General features: G+C 48.3%; 1 protein-coding gene across 6 annotated transcripts in view; it reads right to left on the bottom strand.

Moving 5' to 3' along the window:
• CHL1 (cell adhesion molecule L1 like) overlaps positions 1-24,047 on the bottom strand; it is a 155,375-nt gene extending 131,328 nt beyond the window's left edge. For 2 of the 6 annotated variants that reach the window (XM_033132131.1, XM_033132137.1), the window contains exon 1: positions 23,664-24,045. The gene's annotated coding sequence lies outside the window, so the exon portion shown is untranslated. Of the gene's footprint in view, positions 1-23,652 lie in introns of all 6 variants that reach the window. The other 4 variants (XM_033132128.1, XM_033132127.1, XM_033132130.1 and 1 more) reach the window with 4 other exon arrangements.
• Between the last annotated feature and the right edge of the window lie 288 nt (positions 24,048-24,335).

Genomic DNA, 24,335 nt, shown 5'->3' with positions numbered 1-24,335 from the left:
CTGACTCCACGGGTGCATCCCCCTCCCTCCAGTGCTGCATGTTCCAGAATATTCCAGACATGAAGTCGTAGGGTGTTAACCATCTGTGTGTGGCTTCTTTCACTGAACATCCACTGTTTCTGGGTGCACAGATGCCCCCCGCTCTGGGTGACTGCTGAGCGCCCCTCGGGGGTGAACCACAGCCTGTGTCACCGTGATTCCACGTGCATGGCCTGATTCTCCCGAGGCTGAGTACTTTGCTTCTGGTTTGGCCGTTTGGGTTTCTGTTCTCTGAAATGTATTCTCTCCCTTTGGCCACTTTTCCATCGTGTAGTCTTTTTCTTATCAATTTAGAAAATTATTCTGTGTGTGTGTGCTTTGTCATTCTATGCATAGCTAACAGATTTTATATTTTCACATAAATTTGAAAATAAATATTCAAAGTCTAAACTTGAATCTTCCTAGAAGAACACTTTTAGCAGCATTTGATGCCAATGACACACACGCCAAAACCTAAGGCGGGCATTTTGGTCAAGTTCAACGTACTTGATTTTCCACTCAGTGAACCTTAAAAGGACAGAACGGTCCTTTCCTTGGAAGGGGGGAGGTGGGTAATGTCTTCCCTACTGACTTTGTAAACTTAAATACATGAAAATGGAGCAAGAGAAGACACACTCCTTCCAAGTCTCTTTGATCCGATTATCCTGCCATTTCAGTCAACACGCATCCTGCTGATTTGCAATAACTGAATGGAACGTGTCTTTCTCCTTCTTGCCAACACAGAACGGCTGCAGGAACTGACAAGCAGGGTCCATTCTGCAGGGCTCAGCCAATGCCACTCGCCCAGCCCTAGCTCTCCGGGGCCCACCCACCTCCCTCAGCAAGCAAGCAGCATCTTAAACCTTGTCACCTCCCATCCCTTACTCTCTGGTTCTTTCCTACGTGGGTTTCCTGCTCACAGGCCTGGTGTAACTCCTCACTGCAACCCCTGGGCCACCTCTATCATCTCATTAGGAGAACAATAAACAGCGTCACTTAGAAAATCCCCTTTCTGGCAGCCTGTTTCAAGCCCAAATTGTTCTCTCGCACGTGGGATCCCAGCTGATCTCGCTCTACACCACCATCCGCTCTTCATGCAGCAGCAAATGAGGTACTTTAACAAACACGATCAAGGTTCTCAATGGCTTGGATTCCTTTGAAACACCTGTACTGCACTTAAAATCCCTGTTCCCAGCCACGACCTGGACAGCCTACAGAATCTGCACTCGTGAGTCTGGGCCACCTCGCCCGGCGCACTGGGCTGCCCGCCCAGGGCTGGCCAGACTCCCTCCCCCACAACCTTTCCGCTCAGCCCCTGCCCGGACCTGCTCTCCTGGCTCCTTTCCCTTCTGTCTTCTTCCCCATCTGGCCCAGCCTGAAAGTCACCTTCTCAGAGATCCCTTCCTGAAGCCATTTCCTCCTCTCATTTTTCTGTCACAGTCCTGTGTTTCTTTCCTGGAATGATTTTATTCATTTACCTTTTTATTGGCCGATGTTCTTAGTAAGGGGAAACTTTAGGAAGGCAGAGCATTTATCTCTATCCTAATGCTCACATGAAACCTGGGGTTTATAAACAGCTCAATAAGGAAATATTTGATGAATGGCTGACCGCTTGGAGTCAGAGCTATACACACAAGCATGCGCACACATACGTGCAAAAAAGGGTGCACACACACACGCAAACGCGTGCATACACTTTACTTGGAGACACTGGTTCTTGTGTCCTGTACCTGGAGCAAAGCTACAGCCACCTGGGTACATTTTTTCTGATATTGTTCTTCCCCGCCATGATTCTGGTCAACCCAAATTATTCAGGAAGGTAACTCCTTCCCCAATGTACACAGGACTGAAGGGGTAAAAGTCAAGCTACTGAAACCCCTTTGTCTACAGACGTTTAAACTACCAATCAACACAGTGGCCTGTAGTGACCAAGCATAACGGCTGCTGACACGGCATACGGCTGACCCCAGGGGACGCAGTGCTTCCACAGCCCTCGTGAAAACAGTGACAAAGAAAGAGAGCCTGATTTGGGCTCTTTCTGCACCGCTGAAATCCGTGTTAGCCTCTGTGTCTCTATCGAGGTGTTTCCATAAATCAACATGGCTAACAAAGAAAAGTTTGGGTGTGGCTCCCAGAAATCACTGCCCGATCGGGACAAGAAAACGGGAACACGCTCATTTTCTGGGTCTGAGTGGCCACCTTTAGCACCCTTTCCCAAATGTATGGTGCACTCTGTCTACGTGAAAGGAGCCTCCAGCAGCGTTCGTCGGTGGCTGATGGCATCTCGTGTTCGTGGAGACGGCGCAGCTCCACGTATGTGGCCAGCAGCCATGGCTGGCGAGCGGTGCCAGGGGCCCCAGGAACTTCAGAAGCTTCTGGTAAAGCACAAGTCCCGTGTGTGCTCTGCACCTTTGCCTGGTCTATGCTGACTACCCCAGGGCCCAGAGGACAGCCTTTCCTGCACAAAACCATCCTTGGTACATTATTCCAGAGTAAACTCTCAGGAGCGTTATGAACGAGTATTCACTGTAACTCTTTTCCTGACCACATTAAAAGGAAGACAGACAGCACAGGAAACTTTTTCAAATGGCATATAGCAAAGTCATACTTGAAATCACAGGATATCAAAAACAAAAACAAAACAAAAACCAAAACAACCTGTAGTACTTAGAATTCTTGTGCCATACACCTGCAAAGACACAACTCACCCTCACTGACCTACAACTTCAAATTTCCCCCACGGGACTTCAATTAAAACTGTACCATTAGACATCCATTTTTAAATGTCATCTGATTAGTGTTGTCCCTCTAAAACCAGTAGCATTTTTTAAACATAATTTTGTTTATATTTTCTGCCATATTGTGGCAGCCAGGCATCCGACCCCATATTCTCAGGTTTAAAATATCTCTAAGGGCATATATTGCCATTCAGAATATTCTTTATACCAATGTCCAAAGATTCAGGCTGGCAGTTGACAGATTTCATGAAACTGATTCATGAAGCCAGTAAATAAAACATGAGTGGAACTGTTCAAAGTCAAAAAACCCAGAGTCATAAAATGGCGAATTGAGAAGTAAGTCTCCTGTTGGATCACTCCGTAGACTGCAGTGGCAGCTTCGTCAAAAGTAGTAACTTTTGAGACGGGCACTTCCAGACACAGAACAGTTTCCTAATTAGCCACCCACTACGTGGCCCAGATGCAGATGCCACTCTTTGCCCTTTATAAACATCGAGGGGTGAGCAGATCCATGACCATTCTGGGAGGTCCCCACTTTGCTGATGAATGCTTTATGAGAAGGCAATGAATTCAACATAAGAGAGGTTATGTACATTTGCGGAAAAAGGGTCCTTTGTGTGGACGTGCGTGTGGAGGCTGTGTTCAAATTCCCAAGTTCATGGTCTCCAGGTGACGCCTCGTCCCTGTTACTTATTCCATGAACACAAAGCATCTTTGCAAGAAGTAACCTCAGGAGACAGTTAGGGCATTTCACATCCCTGTCCCTACTGCTGTATAAACTCTACTGACACAAGCACTGCTTCCTACGGAACTCTGAATAAGTTATGTTTCCTGTATTTCTAGGTATAAATGAAAAAATGCACAGCATCAAACAGCAGGTTAATTGGTGCGGGGCTACTGGGAGGAAGAACACTGATTATTGATTACTGATCAACACTGTGGCTATTCACTGCCACCATTTTTAAAAAGTGAAATTACTTAGATTATAAATGTAATTAAAATGCTATGTATAAAACAGGGGTGTCCAAACTTTTTTCAACGTTCTTCACCAAGGGCCACATGCGGTAAAATACACAAACAGCCGGGCGCTCACTCGAGGTGAAGTACGGATTGCCTCACCTGGTTTATTTAAGTAAACTAAATACATTTTTGGAATTTGCTGCGGACCAATTAACAATGGCCCACGGGCCGCAGTTCGGACACCCCTGGTATAAAAGATTCACAATTACTTAAGCATCACTATGGCCCCTAAGAAGGTGACACTGACATGCAGCAGATGGCCCCTGTGTCACTTAGAAAATGCATATTTTCACTTGAAAAATGTAAAAAGGTTACACAAATATATTTGAAGTCCTTATCATCAGTTTCCTTCTTCCATTTTACATGCACATTATGTCTAGAGAACTGACCACAGAATCAATTTATGCACAGTATCTGAGCTCCCAGGGCACACAGCGGGTCCTGGAAGGGACCACAGAACAGAGTTGGCAGTTTTCTGATACAAAGGATAAATTAACCCAACTGAAAAGTAAGGAACGTGCTATCTTTTTCTGTGGGGAGCAGCAGGTTTCCTGGTTATCTCAGAACTGAAATACACTTCACAAGGTCACGGTGCCAAACATGGCTGATGGTGCTGGGAGCCCACAGCCCGACCTCCCTGCCAGTCAGGCCGGCATCCGGCCGCTCCTGCCAGGGGCAAGGAGAAGGGGCACGCCGCCCCTCGGAGCTTCACCAGGCCCCTCCACAAGGGGGGCTGTGGTCCCCGGGAGCAGGCCTTTCAGAACCGAGAAGGCATCACATCCGCAGGTTTTCTCAACGCACTAGATCACACTGTGATGAATACTTGTTAAAAAGTCAGTGCTCCTTAAATAGGGCTGCAGTGTTTGTGTATCTTCAGAGAAGTGAAAACCACAGTGAGACGTCTTCTCTGCTTTCAAACCAGCCTCTTCACCGACAGCTCCCAACAGTGCAGGCTGGGAGCATCGTCCCTCTTCTGATGACACTTCAACAGCACAACAGCATCTCCGAGCCTCCCAGTCACCTGACGCAAATCTGAGGGTGTGCCCCAGCTCTCTACCTGGACTGGGGGTTGGGAACGTGTCGGGAGTGCCAGCCCCCAGGAAAGGTGTCTGTGCTCACATAATGACATCCTGTGGGCCTGTGTGCGGTGCTGACCACAAATGTCTCAGACCAACAACTGCGCCTAATTCATCATGGAGTTCACCCGCCAGCAGAGCGACCACCTTCACCCAGCTCGACCTTCCTACATCCCCACGGGATGATAAAATGCAGGAACGTAGCAGGGCAAAGAGGGACGAAGAGCGGGACGAGTTTTCCTTGGGGGTGGCTCCACCCTCCACAGTTGGGCTGCATGTCCCAGCCAGTGTTCTCGGTGCCGAGATGACCTTGGAAGTGCTTTGGGCATGAGGGAAGTGCACATACACCCCGCCCTCTTGAATTCTCTTAATCCTTCTGGCCACAAAAGGCTGAACGTCCCAGGTCTGTCCTAGTGGGTCACCCACAGCGCGTTTGCTTTACGACTCTCACAGTTGTGGACACAAGAAGACAGCAAGACAACAGAACTGGCTGGAACTCAGTCATCTCGGAGTGCCTCCATCGCACTAACGTTTGTACGTACCTTTCATTGTTCCCCGCCAACACGGGGGTTGCATGCATAGCAGTGGAATAAATCCCTCATTGTAATTCATTTTCTTAACGAGCCAATAAAAAAAATGCAAGTGAATTATGGTAGATGGCACAAAACTACGGCAAAAGCATAGCTTTGGGGAGAGTACAATCTCAGAGAATCGGAGACTAGCAAGTGGCCGGGTTACTTGAAGCTGAAAGGACAGCAGGAAATCTGAGAAAACGGAGGCAGGGAGCTGCTGGGCAGAAGAAGAGGGTCTCTAAGGAAACAGGCAAGGAAAGGGGGGAATGAGGCCAGGTCCCCTGAATGTGGAACCTGTGTGACAGCTACTTGGCCAGCAGAGCAGTGGGGAGCCAGGGGAAATTCTCAGGAAGTGAGAGACATCCTGGTCAAAGTGACAAGCGAGAAAGGGGATTTTAACAGTGACATTTAGGCCTTAGAGGAGAAGAGCGACTATAAAAGGCAGAAATCCAGTGAGAGAAAGGTTTCAGTGGTCTAATGATTACAAGACTGAACGAGAAATTTTCCAGAATGGCTCATGAGAAACAAATCTCAGTGTGGCAAGGAAAAAGTTGGGCAGGCTTTCTGGTCATTTATAAATAGAGACAGGGTACAAAAAATGACCATTTTCTAGAGAAGACTGGCAAAAAGGTGGTGTGCTACAGTAAACATGTGTTTTGCTAAACATGTGTTTTGCTAAAGCAACAGAAACTATGGAAAAATCTAGGACTGCTTGTGTTTCAATAGACCCAATAGTTTTTTATTTAATGCAAATTCATCATAGAAATCTCAGTTTACTACCACCATCATTTCTTACATTTTTTTCCCCCAGAAATTTAAGAAAGCAGAATTTGAAATTTATGAAGCTTTAGGTCATATCATCTAAAAATAAAACTTGTCCAGAAAACACACATTTTCTAAATAAGGAAGCCTTTTATCCGTGGCTAGATGATCTGTCATTTAAATAACTTCAGACAAAATCAGACAACCTGAGTTCCAGGTCCACTCTCTGCCATGTGGTTCCAGGAGTTCCTGTAAGTCTCTGAACAGGATTAATTTTGCTACCTTGCAAAAACAGCCAGTGGTTACAAGAATCACATTAAATGATACATACGCACCCGTCCTCCATTCAAAGGCCCTTTACAGCACTGCCAGTACAGAATTAAGTTCGCCATAGTGTAGCTCTTCAGCATTATACACATTTTGCTTGCTGCCAAGAGCTTTAGAAATACGAAAAATATGGCAAGGCTGCAAGAGAAAAGCAAGTATTCGTGTTTATCAAAGGGTGGGATAATGCTTCAGAGATGGAGGGATGACAGTATGCATGCCCCCCCACCCCCGGCACCGAGAGAAAGGTGACATGCCGCAGAGGGGAGGACAGGATGGAAGGGTCTGAGAAAGCAGAGCCATCAGAACACAACAACCCATTATCAGCAATCATTGGGGGGGGTGGATAGAGAGGGAGGGAGGGAAGGGGGAGAGAAGGAAGGTGCCTCTGCTGTGGGTGCCTGACCTGCTTCCTGTCCTGTGCAGGAAGATACAAGAATTCTGGGGGTACTCAGCACCCCTTAGCCCCCTTTCCATTACACTCATGCTTCCGAAAGTTACAGGGAAACAAGGGCTGTATCATCACTCCCTTTTCGGTTTGTGGCTATAATAGACCGATCCATGGAGTGGGGAAGCCCTCCCCCGCCCCCAGGCCTGGTGCCCTGAGCAGCCTCCGGCATTCTGGGTTCCCCAGGGCCCTTCCGAGTCTGCGGAGCGCCTCCTGCTTCTCCGAAGCCCAGGCCACATCCAAACAAAACGGAGAAGCGTTTGGATACATGTCTACGCATCGGAGGCACGAAGCATCAGAGAAGCCCGCCCGCTGACGGATCCCGCCCACCACGTTTTCCGCCGGCATGTGGCCCTCGTCTCCCTCCCAGCCTCTCTCCAGACAGAACCACAGGCGCCTCGGGCTGGCCGCGCTCACTGTGCTGCCGCATCCCCTCCCAAAGCCAAGTGCTCTCCCGGAGAAGACAGCTGGAGCGCGGAAGGGGGAGGAGGGCCCAGTGGAGGTCTGCCCTCCTCGCCACAGCACCAGACCTGCGAGTGAAGCCACCTGGGGCCACAGCCCAGCCCGACTGCCCCCTGCACCCTGCCATGCGACCCGGGTGTCACTGGGTGGGGCTAGAGAAATCACCCCGCCCTACCTAAATTCCTGACCGACTAAATCACGAGCTTTCATAAAATGATTGCTGTTTCAGTTATGGGTCAGTTTGTCATGTAACAAGAGATCACCACAACAGTGTCCCTTCACATGTATATAAATTGCTACCCGGTCACATTTCAGAATCATTTTTCACCATTTCCCCCTCTTACCTGCACATAAGCCTCCAGGTAATTATCTCCCAAAGGATACTCAGATTGTGCATTTCCCCAAGAATTTCATATGCAAAACACACACCTACTGAGGCCCCAAACAGTTACGTGTGGTGAATTCCCCACACACAATTCAACTAAACAAATGAAAATAGCGTGAGCTCAATTTCAGAAGCCAATGGAATGGTGAGAGTATTTGCAAAGCACGGTCTCCCTAAGAGATGGTAATAAAAAAATACACGGTAGATTTCCAGCCAAGATGGTGGGTTAGGTAAACGCTGTGCTCACCCCCTCCCATGACCAAATGAAAATTACAACCAAATTAGAACCATCACTGAGAATCACCTGAAATCTAGCTGAACCAAAGCCTGACAACTAAGGACATACAGAGAAGCCACCTCGACACTGGTAGGAGGGGCAGAGACACGAAACGGGCTGGTCCCACACCTACGTGTGACCATTAAAAATCAGGAGGGATATGTTGGCTACAGAGGTACTTCATGGAGGAGCGAGAGGTCCCAGCCCCTCCCCAACCCAGGGTTCCAGTATCGGGGAGAAAAGTCCCCATAACTCCTGGTTGTGGAAACCAGGGCAGATTATGCCTGAGTGAGATGGAGGGCAGCTGGAGTCCCAGGCGCTCCTCCTAAAGGGACCACACACGGACTTCCCTGCTGATGGGCTCACTGGCTCTGAGCTCCAGTACTGGGACAGCAGCTCAAATGGTGACAGGGACATGTGGGGAGGAACTGAGTTGTCTGGCCTCAGAGCAAGGGCTGGAGCACAGCTTTCTCCAGGACAGAGGAGCTGGCGGAGGCCATTGTTTCTTTGGTGAGCCCTCCCCCTCCCTACATGCACACACAGGTGGGTGCTATATCTGAGTCTCCAACAAACAGGTTGACACTGTTCATTGGCCCTGATACCTTGAGGCCCCACCCAACCCAACTTTCGGGCACACCCAAGCTGCTTCCAGTGGCTTTTCCCTACAAACAACCTGTCCTACTTAGCTCGTGCTTTGAACTTTCCTAAAATCTCTCAAAGGTTCACAAACCCCAAACAAACAGCATCAGGCCCGGGCGTGCCCCATACCTCTGGCTGAGCAGCCCCAAACCCAGGACTAGCATCAGCTGGCCTCAGCTAGCAGCTTGGCCTCTCGAGGCACCTCCAAGCCCAGCACAGGTGGTGGCCATCTGTGGATTGTTTTGTGGCTCATGGCAGGTGGCCCTGGGCGGGGCACAGGCTGTGACTGAACTTGGCCTGTGGTGGGGCCCCTCCCAAGAGGCCCCAGAACCAATCCACCCAGCGGTCAGCTTCAGATCAAGCCACAGCACCACCCTGATGCCTCCAAGGACAACACACCAAAGAGCAGACTGGGCAGAGCTCGACTAAAGTAAACCTGCTCTGCACGTTCAGCCCTTGCACAGCAGCTCCTCCACTGTAGTCACAGCCAGTCCTCACAACCAGTCATCCTGAGGGTCAGTACCTCCCACTGATGTGCAAACAGCAATCAAGTCTCAGAGTCAATAGGAGGACACACACAGGGACACACCTGGAGTACTCAGCTCTGGTGACCAGGGAGACTATGCCACTGGACCCCACAGGACACCTACTACATAAGTCCACTTTACCAAGACTGGGAGACAGCAGCCCTACCTAACACATAGAAACAAACACAGGGAGACAGCCAAAAAGGGGAGACAAAGAATTAAGTCCCAAATGAAAGAACAGAACAAAGCTCCAGAAAAAGAACTAAGCAAAACGGAGAAAAGTGATCTACCAGACGCAGAATTCCAAACACTGGTTATAAGGATGCTCAATGATCTCAGGGAGAATTTCAACAGAGATAAAAATGGAGATAGAAAACATAAAAAAGAACCAGTCAGAAATGAGGAATATAATAACTGAAATGAAGAATATATTAGAGTAGATTAGATGACGCAGAGGATCGAATCAGCAATTTAGAAGATAAGGTAGCAGAAAACATTCAACCAGAACAGCAAAAAGCAAAAAGAATCAAAAAAACTGAGAATTTAGGGACTTCTGGGAAAACATCAAACATACCAACATTCAGATTATTGGGGTACCAGAAGCAGAAGAGAGAAAGCAAGGAATTAAAAACCTATTTGAAGAAATAATGACTGAAAACTTCCCTAACCTGGTGAAGGAAATGGACATACAAGTCCAAGAAGCACAGAGAGTTCCAGATAACATGAACCCAAAGAGGTCCACACCAAGACACATCATAATTAAAATGCCAAAGGTTAAAGACAAAGAGAGAATCTTAAAAGCAGGAAGAGAAAGGCAATTAGTAACTTATAAGGGAGCTCACATAAGACTGTCAGCTGATTTCTCAACAGAAACTTTGCAGGACAGAAGGGATTGGCATAAAATATTAGAAGTAATAAAAAGAAGGGATCTACAACCAAGATTACTCTACCCAGCAAAGCTATCATTTAGAATTGAAGAACAGATAAAGAGCTTCCCAGACAAGGAAAAGTAAAAGGAGTTCATCACCACCAAACCAGTACTACAGGAGTCTTAGAGGGACTTCTTTAAGAAAAAAATATGAAAAAATGGCAATAACTACACATCTATCAACAATTACTTTCAATGTAAATGGATTAAATGCTCCAATCAAAAGATAGGGGGACTGAATGGATAACAAGACCCTTACATATGCTGCCTAAAAGTGATTCATTTCAGATGGAAAGACACACACAGACTGAAAGTAAAGGGATGGAAAAAGTTGTTTCATGAAAATGGGGGTGGGGGGGTGGGGGAGAAGCTGGGGTCGCAACACTTATACCAGAGAAAATAGTCTTTAAAACAAAGGCTATAAGAAGAGACAAAGAAGGACCCAGTAATCCCATTTCTGGGTATTTACCTGAAGAAATCCAAAACACTACTTCAAGGGGATGTGTGCGCATCTGTATGTTCATTGCAGCATTATTTACAATGACCAAAATGTGGAGGCAGCCTGGGTGTCCATCGATGGATGAATGGATAAAGGAAGTGGTACATATATATATACAATGGAATATTGCTTGGCCAGGGAAGGGAATGGGAACTTGCCATCTGCAGCAGCATGGCTAGACCTGGAGGGTATTATGCTGAGTGGAGTGTCCGATAGAGAAAGACAGATGCAATGTGATTTCGCTTATATGTGGAATCTCAAGAGCAAAATAAACAAACAAAACAGAAACAAACTCATGGGTACAGAGAACATTTTGATGGTTGCCAGATGGAAGGAGGGTTGGGGGGCAGGGTGAAAAAGATGAAAGGATAATGAAGTACAAATTGGTAGTTACAACATAGTCATGGGATGTACAGTAAAGCATAGGGAATACAGTCAATAAGATGATAACAGCTACGTACAGGGCCAGGTGGGTACTAAACTAATCAGGGGGATCACTTAAATTATATACACGTCCAACAACTATGCTGTACACCTGAAATTCATATAAAATAATACTGAAAGTCAACTATAATTAAAATTGTTTTAAAAAGCGGGTAAAGGTGAAGGGGAACAAGAGGTCCAAATTTCCTGGTATAAAAACAAGTCATGGGATGTAACGTGCAGCATGAGGAATAGTCAATAGTACTGTGATAGCTGGTACAGTGTCAGATGGTTGCTGGACTTATCGTGGTGATCACTTCTTTAGGTCTATAAATGTTGAATAACTATGGTGTGTCCCTGAAACTGATATAATGTTGTATGTTAGCTATGTTTTGATAAAAATCTTGAGAACACACACACACACACACACACACACACACACACACACACACACACACAGAGTGATACACTTCCTGTGGTTGATGCAAACCCTTATCTGCAAACAATACCGTGGATGGTGATCCGTGCGTTGCTTCTAGAGGGACAGCTTGTGAGCGGTTTGGGGGTTTTATTGTTGCTGTTTTGTGTTTGTATTTCACATTCCTAAAAAGCTACATCACCAGGAAAGAGGGTTTCACATGATCTGTACGCCTATAGGCAATATACCGAAATTTGTTTAATTTGAAATTATTTCCTAATGTAATGATTCAGGACCAGCCATACAATCATGATGAGTTTTGCCTCGTCTTCCGTTCTTTCCATCCTCCTCTCCTGACGGAGGGATTTAGATGGAACTTCATTTATCTGTGACTGAATCTGCAGTGACCTCATCTGCTCTAGTTTATACTCTGTCGTCCATTAAAATAAAACAGACATTTATGCTTATTAGAATGAGTCCTGAATTAAGAGGAAACAGTCATTGAAGGAGGGTGGTCTTTCCATAATGAAACACTTGTATTTTGGTGACTTTTAGAGAGAGAATTAAGTTGCTAGGAGGCCTTTTTGGATCAACTTTTAGACAGTGGCCTTGGATTTAAATGCTGGTGGTAGCTTGCCAGTAAACGCCCAGTGACTATGGTTACCATGACAACGACTGACTCACTCTGTGTCTTGGCGCTCAGGCACAGTGGTTAACAGTACAGGGGACGTGGGCTGTGTTGCAGCCTTCGGGGTGACAGTGACACTGCCCGGTGCCACTGGATACTTTAGGACGTAGGTCCAAGTACACTGGGGTTCAGGGCCTTATGCCCATGGCAATTACAGGTTGATAATCTTCGCAGCACAATTCAGGCCCCTGTATCTTTAACATCTACACCGGGGGCGCTGCAGGATGGCTGCGTCTCCACTCTGGTCTGAGATGAGCATGCAGACCCCACCCATGTGCACCCACATGCAACCCCCCAATGACCTTGTTTCATCCGTGGAACCAGCTCTAACTAACCACAAAGATGCCAGGGTGCAGCCTTGAAAGGCAGTAAATGCAACATAAATCCAGTTAAAGAGGAACCCCGACCAGGGCATTGCACCCCTTCAGAGGCCACAGGACCAAAGGGCAGCCACGGGAGTCTCCCCTGAAGCCCAGTTTTCTGCAGAGAACCCCAAACAACCCTCCACTCTAGGCATCCGGCCTGGTCAACCCGAAAAGGATGACACGCACCGTTCTGTCCCTGGTCCTCATCTCTGAATGTGGAGGGCGAGGAAATGGGATGCACGCTTCATCACAGCCGTAAAGACTAGGCTGGAGCCGACTGTTTGACTGTTAAATACAGTAATGGGTTTTTAATGGCTGCTGTCCAAAATTACACTGGAGAAAAATGGTTTATTAGCAATAATAATAGCTGGCACTTTTATCTTCAAAGCACTTCCCAAGTGTTAGCTCATTAATCCTCCAACTGCCACCTTGAGCCCGTGGTCAAGGCTTCCAGCCTCAGTTTACAGCAGCTGTAACCCGAACAAAGGAAGCACTAACCCAGGCTCAAAGGAGCTTGGTCTGGAGGTCAATTTCCAATTCAAACCACTCATGTCCATTTTTACCCATAACCGGATGGCTTTCACTCTGGCGACGGCCAGTCCTTTTTTGAGGGGACAGTGGTTAAGGGCAAACGAATGTATTTGAGCTTGACTCACAGAAGCTCACGTGAGCTGCACCTGAATTGCTCAATCCTGGTCCTTTATTTCAAGCAAATCAATTGTGTTCAAATCGGCCCAAATCAATTACATGCAGAATGTGTGTGTGTAAGTAAAACGTAGTCTGTTGAGACCCTTTGAAATCTAGCTCCACTGAGAGCTGCCAGAGGTTACAAAGCGAAATGAGATCAAGGTCAAATGTAAACACCTTTCTTTTGCTTTCTATTTTTATCCACTCACTTAGATCTCCTTCAAGGAAAATAGTGTCTCCAACTAGGGAACAATAGCAAACGGCCCGCAGCAGTGTATTCCTCGTCGTGTGTAGTCTATGGATGTTAGCTCTGGTAAGTTGTTGTTTGCTCACCGCGGCTTTCAATCTCTTGGCACTGTGTAACGCCTTCAGTATTTTAATCTAATGTGAATTAGTCCAAGGAATCGGGGTCTACAGTCTGACCGAAGCAGGTCTATTACCCAGAAAGGGCCTTTTGGAGTCACTGGGAACTTGAGAATGTCATTTGTATTTTGCACATTAAACAAATTAACACTTGCTTCTAAATACCCCAAACCGAGTCATCAAACACCTTTCAAAAATTCCCAATATCCTGACCCTTCCTAGAACACAGGTGAATTATTTCCTCTCCAAAACCTGACCTTAAGTGACAGGTGCCAGTAAAGATATTGCCATTGCTATGATAGGAATCATTTTCAAGAACAGTCAGGCATCTGCCGTCGCCAACAATTTCCATCTTAACTGGAGCGGCAGAGACTCACCTGTGTGGAAATGCCCCCTGTGAATGCAGGTGTTTGCATGTAACACCCAGACATGAGGCCCACTGATAACCGGGCATCAGAAACCTGTCTGCCAAGACGAGAGATGGAAAGCAGGCCAAGCAAAGCTCTGGGGAAGGTCAAGGTTGGTCTTTATGCTGGTGCCAGGGCCTGTTGTAGGAAGGCTCAGACACCGGCAGCTTTTATGACGCGACTCTGAAGAGAACACACGTGTCCACTCTCCCAGGACGTGCTCCACACGGAAGCTCTTGACAACGAACCCTCTGCTGGGCTCTAAGTCCTCTTCTGAAATGCCACGTCCCTGGGCTGAGTACACACTGTCATTAATACCCCAGGAAGGGTCCTGCAGAGCTGCTTACCCATGTTTACCTGCGACACTGAGACACAGAAGTTCAGTGCGGATGGACGGCAGGGACAGGCGCTGGTCCTCGCTGCAGACCCCCGTTAGTCATGACGGGGCACAGAGGGACACGGCACACTTGAGAAGTGAGGCCCCAGAGATTGGAACAGGTGTGCGATGGGCGGAACGCTGTGTCCCCCAATCCATGGGTTGAAACCCTATTCTGATGTGAAGGCATTAGAAGGAGAGGCCCTTGGGAGGTGATTAGGCCACAGGTGGAGCCCCGTGAATGGGATTAGAGCCCTGGTAAAAGGGGCTCCAAAGAGCTCCCTTGTTGTGAAGATACAACGTGAAGTCAGCCGTCTGCCACCCAGAAGCACGCCCTCGTGACAACCGCACCACGCGGCACCCTGCTGTCAGACGCCAGCCTCCACGACTGCGATGAATCCACGTCTGTTGTCCAGAAGGCACCTGGCAATGGTACCACGTCACCGCATCCTGAGCCAAGGCCGGGTCTGGAGGAGCCCGGGGACAAGGCTGCCTAGAGCAGCTCTTAGAGCTGGGGGCTGGAGTCACACACTTCTGCGTTTGACTCTGGGCTCTGCCTCTTCGAAGCCACACTGTGTAAGCTTGGACAAGGACCCCCAGGTCTGTGTCACCCAGCTTTACATGGGCACTACGATGACAGTACTTTCCTCAAGTCACTGATGCAGAGATTACAAAATACGTGACAAACAGTCAATAAGGGGCAGCTGTTGAAGCACCTGCCTGGCACGGCCACGTCCTGTCTCTAGCATAGAGCACTGGTGGTTCAGCGAAGCCTGACAAGATTGGTCGCCGTCAGTGTCTCACAGGACCACGATCCATCAATCATCACAGATTAAGGAAGTTATGGAGAACTGAATTTCTCGCTCTGGGCTGGGCTACATTCCACCTGGGACACGTACCTGGTGAAGCTCTCAGTATTTCCCCGAGACTCACTGCACCCCTCAGCTTATATATAAACTGCATTTGTTCAAAAAAATGAAGATTCACATCAGTTACAGAATGTTTTTCTTTCAAACAAGAAACTAAAAGCAGTAGTGTGGGCTCGGAACGGGTACCCAGCAGGACATGTGAGCAGTGATCTGCTGTCACCACTGCCCAGCCTGCTCTCTAACTCGCTTGAGGTTTTTGTCTATACAATGGGCTAAGACTTGTCCCTTTGTGTTCACCATGTTGTTGCAAACATCAGTCAAATGAGATGATACGAGAAAATTCTCTAAAGAGCTTAAACCACCCAAATAATGCAAGACATTATGATTTTTTAAAACAGAGGAATCTTCAGAAGTAATTTCCTGAATGGATAGCAACATGGTGCCAAGTGTCCAGATCTCAGAAAAGGTCAATATCCATCTTCCCCTTCACCCTCTGCACATGAGATGAGTTCTGCCCCTTGCACACACCCCATAATAAGCTGATATCCCATCACTTTGCATCTGTAGCGAAGGTCTTCAAGGCAACCACAAACTGAACTCACACTCAGCTCTAACAGCATCAAGTGGCCCCAAACGGACACCTCCTTCTTCCTACCTCACTGTCCCTTCACACTGGTGGGAGGCCACGCCTCAGCTCGGATGCCCCCTGGCCTGCTGTCCACCCTCCTCACCTGACACCACTATGCAGAGAGGGGTCCCCTCAGTGGTTAGACTGCACGGGTTCCAGGTACGTGAGGCTGCCAGACTGTTATGTGAGGGTGTCCCCAACCCCGGGCATGACACCCGCACTCCCCAGCACCACAGCCAATGCTTCTGTCAGGGAGGAGCCTCTGCAAAAAATACAAGCCTGTCACCACAGAAGCCAAAACGTGCCTCCCGCACGACTCTCTCTGCTCTGTCTGCTCTCATCTTGGGACACAGAGAACACAGGAAGACAAATTTGTTTTTAAGTTTGGAGGCTGCAGCTGACAAGCACCTCTGGCAGGTGCTGGCCCACCTGGGCAGTGACACAAGGTGGGGAGGGAGTGCCAGAGGAGAAAGGGCAGGATGGCCCTGCATGCAGATGCAAAGCTTCTCCACCAGGGGCAAGTGGGCTCGCTCCACGCCCTTTGCCCATGTTCTATGACCTTGAGGTCCTCAAGGTGAGCTGGATATTTCTCATGAAGATTTATCATGAACACACCAGCCTCAGACCCATTCTCCACCTTCTTCCATCCTGCTCTGTGCAGAGGAAACTGACCTCTGCACACCACCTGGCCCCAGGTGGCTCGGCCGCTCTGACGAAGGAGCAGGGGGTCTGGGGTGGGAGGAGACCTGATGGTGGCCACGTTTCCACCCAAACCAAGCGTCCTGTCTGGCAGCCCTGCCCCAGAGCTTCTGCTCTCTCCTCCTTCTAGTAACTTCTCTTTCCTCTTGTCCCACTGGACAACAGGCAGTATGGCTGCAGGGGTGATGCAGCAGCCCTTGTTGGCCTCCCTCAGCCCCGTCCAAAACGATGCGGCCCTTTCTGCAAACTCCCTTCCGCTGTCCCTTTGAGGATGACCTGTGCATAAGAGAAGGCCTGGTGAGAGCAGGGGACGCCGGGCTTTACCCAGAGGAGACACAGAACTTTGGTCCATTAGGAGCACCAACCAGACATGCTTGCCAGATCCAACCCAAGCCTCTCTCCGCCACCTGAGCACTCACATCCAATACTGCAAGAACATCACATTTTTCAAGATAAATCAGAGATAGGAACTTGTATGTAAAATCTCAAGTTTTAAAATATGCCTGATTATTTCTTAAACACTCCTTGGGGCAAATAAAACACATATGTAACTTGGGTTCCATCCAAGGGACATCAGTTTGGATCCTAAATAGACTATGGTGGGTGCCTCTGGGGACAGAGCCCCAAAAAGCAGTTTCCAGGCTCTCGGCCTCACATAGAAAGGTGCTGGCTCAGGTAGTAAATGGCCATCGACTGTGATCAAATGGCCAGCAGCTGTGGCTAGTTGGCCGTCAGCTGTAACCAGTGAGCCATTGGCCACGAATATAACTGCCGTGGCTATGCTAGCAGAAAATGGGGGCTAGCAAGGAGATGGTGGCTGGCAAGCACAGATTGCGAGAGGTGGATGCCGCCAGCGAGAATATAGTGGTGTGACTCCCCCACCTATGGCTCCGTGGGTGTTCCTTTTTGGCCTCACTATATCCTGCGTTCTTATGTGGGGAGCGGGAGCAGAGGCCGCACATGCCGCTCTGCACGACACATGGCGCAGCGAGCAGGGTCTCCTACATGACAGTGCCTCTTCTTTGGGGGAGAAAGTCTGCTTTTTATTACAATGCATAATCATAACAAGAAGTGTAGAAGTTCTCATCTATATAGCTTTTTGTTACACAATTAGTCCAAATACCATAACTTCACTCCCTCATTTGACATCTCAAGGCCAAACAGAAACATCCAGAGTTCGAAAGTCACAGGAATCGTAATATCAGGGCCTGTTCTAAATGTATGAATTTCACCAAATCATTGAATGTCAGTATGGCTCACTCCATTTGTCTGCAAAATCGGGATAAATACTTCTTTCCCACCATCTTCACTGAGATACCTGGATGAAGAATGAAATAATACACAGTCAACAAAATGTGCGTTTGAGCTCTTCAGAGAATAAAGTGCCATTTAAACCACAGGGATTAGTAAGAGAAACCTCAGAGGTTGGCCACAGCTTTTCAGGAACCGGGCTACCTGCGCCAGTGCCCCAGGCCCAGGCGATCTTACAGAAGGCCTCCCAACTCAGCGCCCGTTCTCAAGCCTGGACGTGCAGCCTCTCACCTGAAGCTTTCCAAATCCACAGGCCTGCTCACACCCAGGGTGCTCACTGAATTGTTCCGGTTGGGACCTTTAAAAAGCTCTCCAGGGAGTTCTCAGGTGGGCCAAGCCCGAGGACAACTATTAGGATCTTTAAAATTGCAAGACAACCACTGCTCATGTTTGTGTGAAACTGATCAACACTTCTACGGGCACCAATCACTCAGGGCACACACTGATTCACACGCACAAGGAAACACACACACACGTCTCTCTCTCTCTCTCTTTTTCCATTCATACACTGACCATAAAAGAAAAGGATAACAATTACTGTAATAAAAACCACAAAGTTTTGAGTACTTGATAAGTTCACTCAGCTGTCCGCACAGATGGTCCCATTTCACGCTCATAATCACGCACACGAGCTGGGTACGAATGCTGCCCTCACTTGAACCCGCCGCTTGACTATGACAGCCAGTGCTGTTACCCACCACCCGGGGTGTTTCCCACTGTACCAGACACTGAGCGTTTATGAGATGCTCAAATGGGACATGTGCCCTCAAGGATTTTACAGTGTGAGAAGGGATTGTGACACACACTAAAATTCACAGCCTGAATTACAAAGGTGTTTACTGGAGTCACAGAGAGGGGACTTAGAAGAAGACCCCCATGTCTTTGCTGAACTCCTACTTGGAACCCACAGGGAAAATGAGATGCATCCAAACGTTGAAGGGAGACCGTGACAAGGCCACCAGAAGAACCCTGGGCAAAGGACAGACTGTATTTACACATTTGCCAAATGCAATATGTTATTATTCTCACCATCATCTACCAGCGCCACCTGGATTGCATGTTTATGCCCCCCTGAATTTACCAAATTGTCAGCTCAACTGGTAAATCGGGATTTTTTAAGAATTCATGTCAGTTCAGACTCTATTTCTGGTTCTTACTAAAAAATTATGACTAAACACAGACACACACACATACACACACACACACACAATGAATAATTTGACGTCCAAAGAGAAAAACAAGTTATAATTTTTTGGTAGAAACAAATTAATGTGAAAATGAAATAAACACATTTTACAGAATTTAAAAAGGAAAGAAAATAGAATATGCTTTGTCTTTGTACGTTTGTTATCTAAACACAATGGGAAGGTAAGCAGTGTCATTTTTTACCCACAATACATAAAAATCTCAATTAGTTATGGTCTATTTGTGCACTGACTAAAAACATTCGTTAACAAAACAGCATTTTCTAGTTTACTGGATAAATATACCAGAAGAAATTGAAGAATAATGTTAGGTTGCCAAGCAACCACAGCCGTACTCCCTCTCGTCTGTGATCAATCCAACTCATTCAGCAGGCTTCTTATCCCAGTGCTAGAGAACGCCAACCAATTTGTTTCTTGGGAAAATTATAGTGACTTTCAGCAACACAATAACACTTTTATTCTCAGAAGATAAACTTAGATGCTCTTTTGATCAAAAAGGGATGTGTTAATTCATTATTCTCTCCATGGTGCTACTGAGAAAGCTATAATTAACTAACGACACTATTGCGACAGCATAAACTAAACCGTGAGCATGCCCTATTAGTAATGTTTAAGGTGTTAACTAGCCTCCAAAATTAGAAAAATGCAGAATCTTTCCTCCAAGAAGGATGTAGAGCAAGGAGAAAGCTCTACATCTAATTAAATTGAGAACTGTTTCCATTCCTTCCCCACCCTCCCAAAAAAAGAGGGTGAGAGGGATGTGATGGCCAAAATGTGAGAGATTCCACTTTAACAGCAGAGAAAATGGCTCAGTGCCAATTCTACTTGTAGGTAGCCATAAAATGCTGGGGAATAATGTGGTCTTTTCCTTGAAAGAACGCTTAGCACAATATTTTTCCAGGAACGAATAGGAAGAATATTATGCTTTCATTCATTAGCTGTGTTAACTTAGCATATTGTATGTAAATCACCATAATAATTGCATTTTCTTCAGACTGAATTAGTTGGAATGAAGCTGTAATCAAAATGTTCATAATTGAAACTATAGTATTCTCAATCTGGGTCTGAAAAACAACAAAGGACACTGATTGAATCACAATACAGTACACCACTCAAAACAACCTTAGTATAGAGATAGTTGGTCCTCAGGATTACACCTTTGCATGTCAATTACTTCCCCCCAATTAAGGACCTGACACCTCCAGACCTGTGATTTTTTCCACAGCTACCTTTTGTCTTTGACCTAACTTACGAGCTTTCCATGTGCACGACTGCTTAGATTTTTAGGTAAAATATAAAATAGTGAAAAGCTAAATTTTTATTTCTAGGCTTTATGGCATTGTTGGCTGCCATAAATCAAAGGCCAAAATAATTTCCAGAGAATGAAGCATTTAATACCAGTGCTCCTGGAAAACAATATGCAAATGATCATGTGGATTTCAGGTGAGCTGACCCACAAATTCCTCAAGGTACCTTTCAGAGAATGCATGCTCACTGTAAAGAAGGGGGTGTTGTCATGCACAAGTCAACCCTGAGGGCAAACTCCACTGAAGGGGTGCTCACAGGGCTTCTTGACAATCATTCCCTCAGGCCTGATGTCACTGGCCTCCCTCCACTGCTTAATTTTGCTTTTATGAGACAAAAACTAGTAGAATCAGAAATCAGCGTTGATCACTACTCTTATTTAATACTTCATAAAAAGGAACAAGCCTAATTATTTCAACAAAGCCATTTTGAGTCAAACAACAAGCTACCTTCAAAGATTTCAGAAGTAAACTATAAAATCAAGTTTCTGTCCAGCAAATATTTTCTAGGTGAGGTCTGTTTTGTAAGTCACGAGGAACTTTGTAATGGTGACATCTGTCTGGTCTTACCTGCTTCAGATCCACTGAGACATGCCTATATGTTAACAAGCAAGTGATTTTTAAAGAAGTTATTTAAAACCGTTCATTTAACGAGATTAATTAACTTAAAGGTAATACATATATTATGTGCAATATCAACCCTGTCAGGTGTGCAATTAGGTCCCCAGGTCTATGGTTCTTTCATGACTGGGTAAAATGGAGCACCTGTATAACCACGTGGTAGCAATACACATCTACAGCCGGCTTTCTCTTTAAATACAGATGCCATAGAGAACAATCTGGAACACAGATGTTCATCACCATAGTCCTGCAGTGAAGTGGGTACAGACATGTCCCCAGAGTGATGTCTGATGAGTTGCCACAGCCAGTGCTCACACAGACCCAGAAGTAACCATTCATCTCAAGTTATTCACTGATAATCAGGAGCTTGTGAGGAATGGCATGACACCCTGCCATTACTGGAGGTAAACCCACGGCAGCACTTAAGGCCAGAAAGTGGGAAGCTGGGTTATACACTAGACCCTAGAACCGTGTGAAATTATGAAAGCCACAGGATGCTGGGCCACAAAGAAGATGGGATTACGGCAAAGCCAACTGGCACATCAGCAGGGGAAAGAGGGAACACAAGGTCTTACACAAAGCCTAGAAGAAACACTGTCTTCCTGGTCTCTGTGAGTTTCCCCAAATGCTTCCGAAGCTCCTCTCTCCACCCACATCGTGACAAGCCAACCCGACCAGCGGTTGGTCAGCTCTATTGTCCCATCTGCTGCCACCCAGAGCTTTGGAGGAGCTGGACTGGGCAGAATATTAATTGATATTCAAGATTAGAAAACACAAGATTTTACCTTCAGTAAAGATACAGAGACACGAGAACGTACTATCTCTAATTAAATTGAGGAATAACTAGTAACACCATCATCACAGTAAACACCATCAACAACCATAACTAACTTCTGAGTATTTATCATGCATCAGACACCAGGCTAAACTGTCTATTTGGATTATCTCATTCCAGTCAGGCAACAATCCCATAAGGACGGTACTGACATTATCCCTGTTACTTAAAAGGGGTAACGGAGGCACCGGTTAGTTGAATCACTTTTGCAAAACCACACGTCACAGATATAGATGGTGGAGCTGGAATTCCAAACCACGTGGCCATGTGGGGAAGACTCTGCTTGGCAATAGCCCAGGTGGCTCACCAGTTGCCCACCTCTGCGCACGCGCACTCTCTCCACCCCAGGCGGTCCTGGAGCGCACTACCGCGCACGCGCGTGCTGGCGGCCCTCTCGCCAGTTCTGCTGGCTGCTCGGCGGCTCCCGCGGGCTGGCAAGGCTGCGCGCAGAGCCCCGAGGGCAGGGGTCCCCCCTGGAGCCGCCCTGCGAGGCCATCTCACACCTGCCGGCACCGCTGCCTCCCACCTCTTCCCCTGCCCGCCTTCTGGGCCCGCAGCCCAACCCTCAAACCGCCCCTCTGCAGCCCCGGCCGCGGCCCTGGGCGCGGGTACCTGGGCCCGCGCAGCGGCTTCTCCACCCCGGTTTTGGAGGAATCCTCAGCCCCGGCTCCTGACCGAGCAAGTGCGGCTGGCAGCCAGCAGGGGGAGTGGGGATGAAGGGGCTGGCGCTCCCAGCGTCTGGCTCCAATCCCTGCTCTCCAAATTAATCACTTTCTCCCCTCTCCCTCCCCACACACCCTCACTGAGAGAGAGAGAGAGAGAGAGAGAGAGAGAGAGAAAGAGAGAGAGAGAGAGAGGGAGAGAGAGAGAGAGAGAGAGAGAGAGAGAGAGAGAGAGAGAGAGGGAGAGAGAGAGAGAGAGAGAGAGAGAGAGAGAGAGAGAGAGAGAGAGAGAGAGAGAGAGACACGGAGAGAGGGACACAAAGAGGAAGAAGGGGCATCCGTGACTGGCATCTCTAGCTCCCCCAGTTCGGCTACCAGGGAGCCATGGCAACCAGGCCCCGGCCCTCGCGGAGGTTGGGGGAGGCAGAGGTCAGTGGAGGTGTAGCTGCTAACCCTCCCGTTTTCCACCCCCACCCTTCTGTCGTCAGACCCACCCCCCACCCCAGTCTCAAGCTGGCAGCGTATGGGGAACCCCATCGGGATCTGGAATCCTGTCCGGAGAGTGGGAGCAAGATTGGGGGTTGGGGGTACCAAGCCCTGCCACCCAAGAGACGGTCGGGAACAGAGAGGAGTGAAGTGAGGCTAGGACTGACCGCAAACCCAGCTGGACCTCAGACCCCCGCTCGAGAGAGGGCAGGACTGTCCAGTTGGGTGTGGACTGCTCTCCGGAGGGCAGGGAGGGGTGGGGTGCGGGACACTGGAGGCTAAACCGAGGGTTGTCCTACCGGAGACCGGGCGGAGAAGGTGGCGGCTGGAGGATTCAGGGACCGTGCTGACTCCACCGGCTGACCCAGCTGTCTGAATCCAGCCTCAGACCCTCTGGGGCGGGGTTGGGAAAGGGGGTCTTTCCCAGTTTAGGGCCTCGGGGCCTCGGAGCACCCCACATTGGCCAGGATGGAGCCCTGGTTGCCCACCATTTCCTGTCCACAGTGGGATGACCCCTCTTCCTACGAGCAAATCCTGAACCCCCCTCCATCCCGGCCAAAGAGTTGGCTACTGGCGAGTTGGGAGACCCCCTCCCACCTCCGGGCGAGCAGACACTGCCAATTGCCCCACCTCAGACACACCTGCGTCGCCTCCGGCACCGGTGCGTTGGGCGCCTTCCCTCCGGGAACTGGCCGGCAGCGAGAGGACGTGCAGGTCCCCAGCTCCGGGCGGTGCGCGCGGTCACGGAGCTCCCGGCCGGGCCGTGTTTCTGGCCGCGGGAGCGCGGGACCTGCTCGGGCTCGCACTGGCTCCACGCCCCCGGCGCAGGCTGCCGCGCCTCCTCTCCTCCCCGCTGCTCCGCCGCCCTCCCCACGCGGCGTGTCCCTCCCTTTGCACACTCCCGTGGGACAGGGAGAGTTGCGGGCTTAGGACTTGCACGGAGCCCAAACTTTGATCGTCATGGTCAACAGCTACGGTCAGAGGAGGTAGGATCTCTGCCGCTTTTATCCGCAAAAGAGATTGCAGACCCCTCCCGCTCGGAGGGCTGCGCTCAGTGCAGATTCCAGACACGCTTGCGGGTCTGGTTTCCCCATCCGCAGCAGGTTGGAGGGGCGTGGTGCCGCGGCCCGCGTAAAAATATGCGTTAGCTTTCCCTCCTCTCTTACAGACGTGGCCGGCCTTGCTGTGTAATTTACAAAAGATGCTAGCTCCGTAAACTGCCAAATTATTACTTACAGAAATGAAGGCACCTTCCACCTTTACCATCTTTTAAAACACTGTCCTAACACGTTCTATAATTTCACCGTATTATT

The sequence above is a fragment of the Rhinolophus ferrumequinum genome, chromosome 17, assembly GCF_004115265.2.
Source record: "Rhinolophus ferrumequinum isolate MPI-CBG mRhiFer1 chromosome 17, mRhiFer1_v1.p, whole genome shotgun sequence".
Taxonomy (NCBI): domain Eukaryota; kingdom Metazoa; phylum Chordata; class Mammalia; order Chiroptera; family Rhinolophidae; genus Rhinolophus; species Rhinolophus ferrumequinum.
The sequence above is the reverse complement of the archived record's forward strand: the minus strand, read 5'-3'. Positions and strand labels throughout refer to the sequence as shown.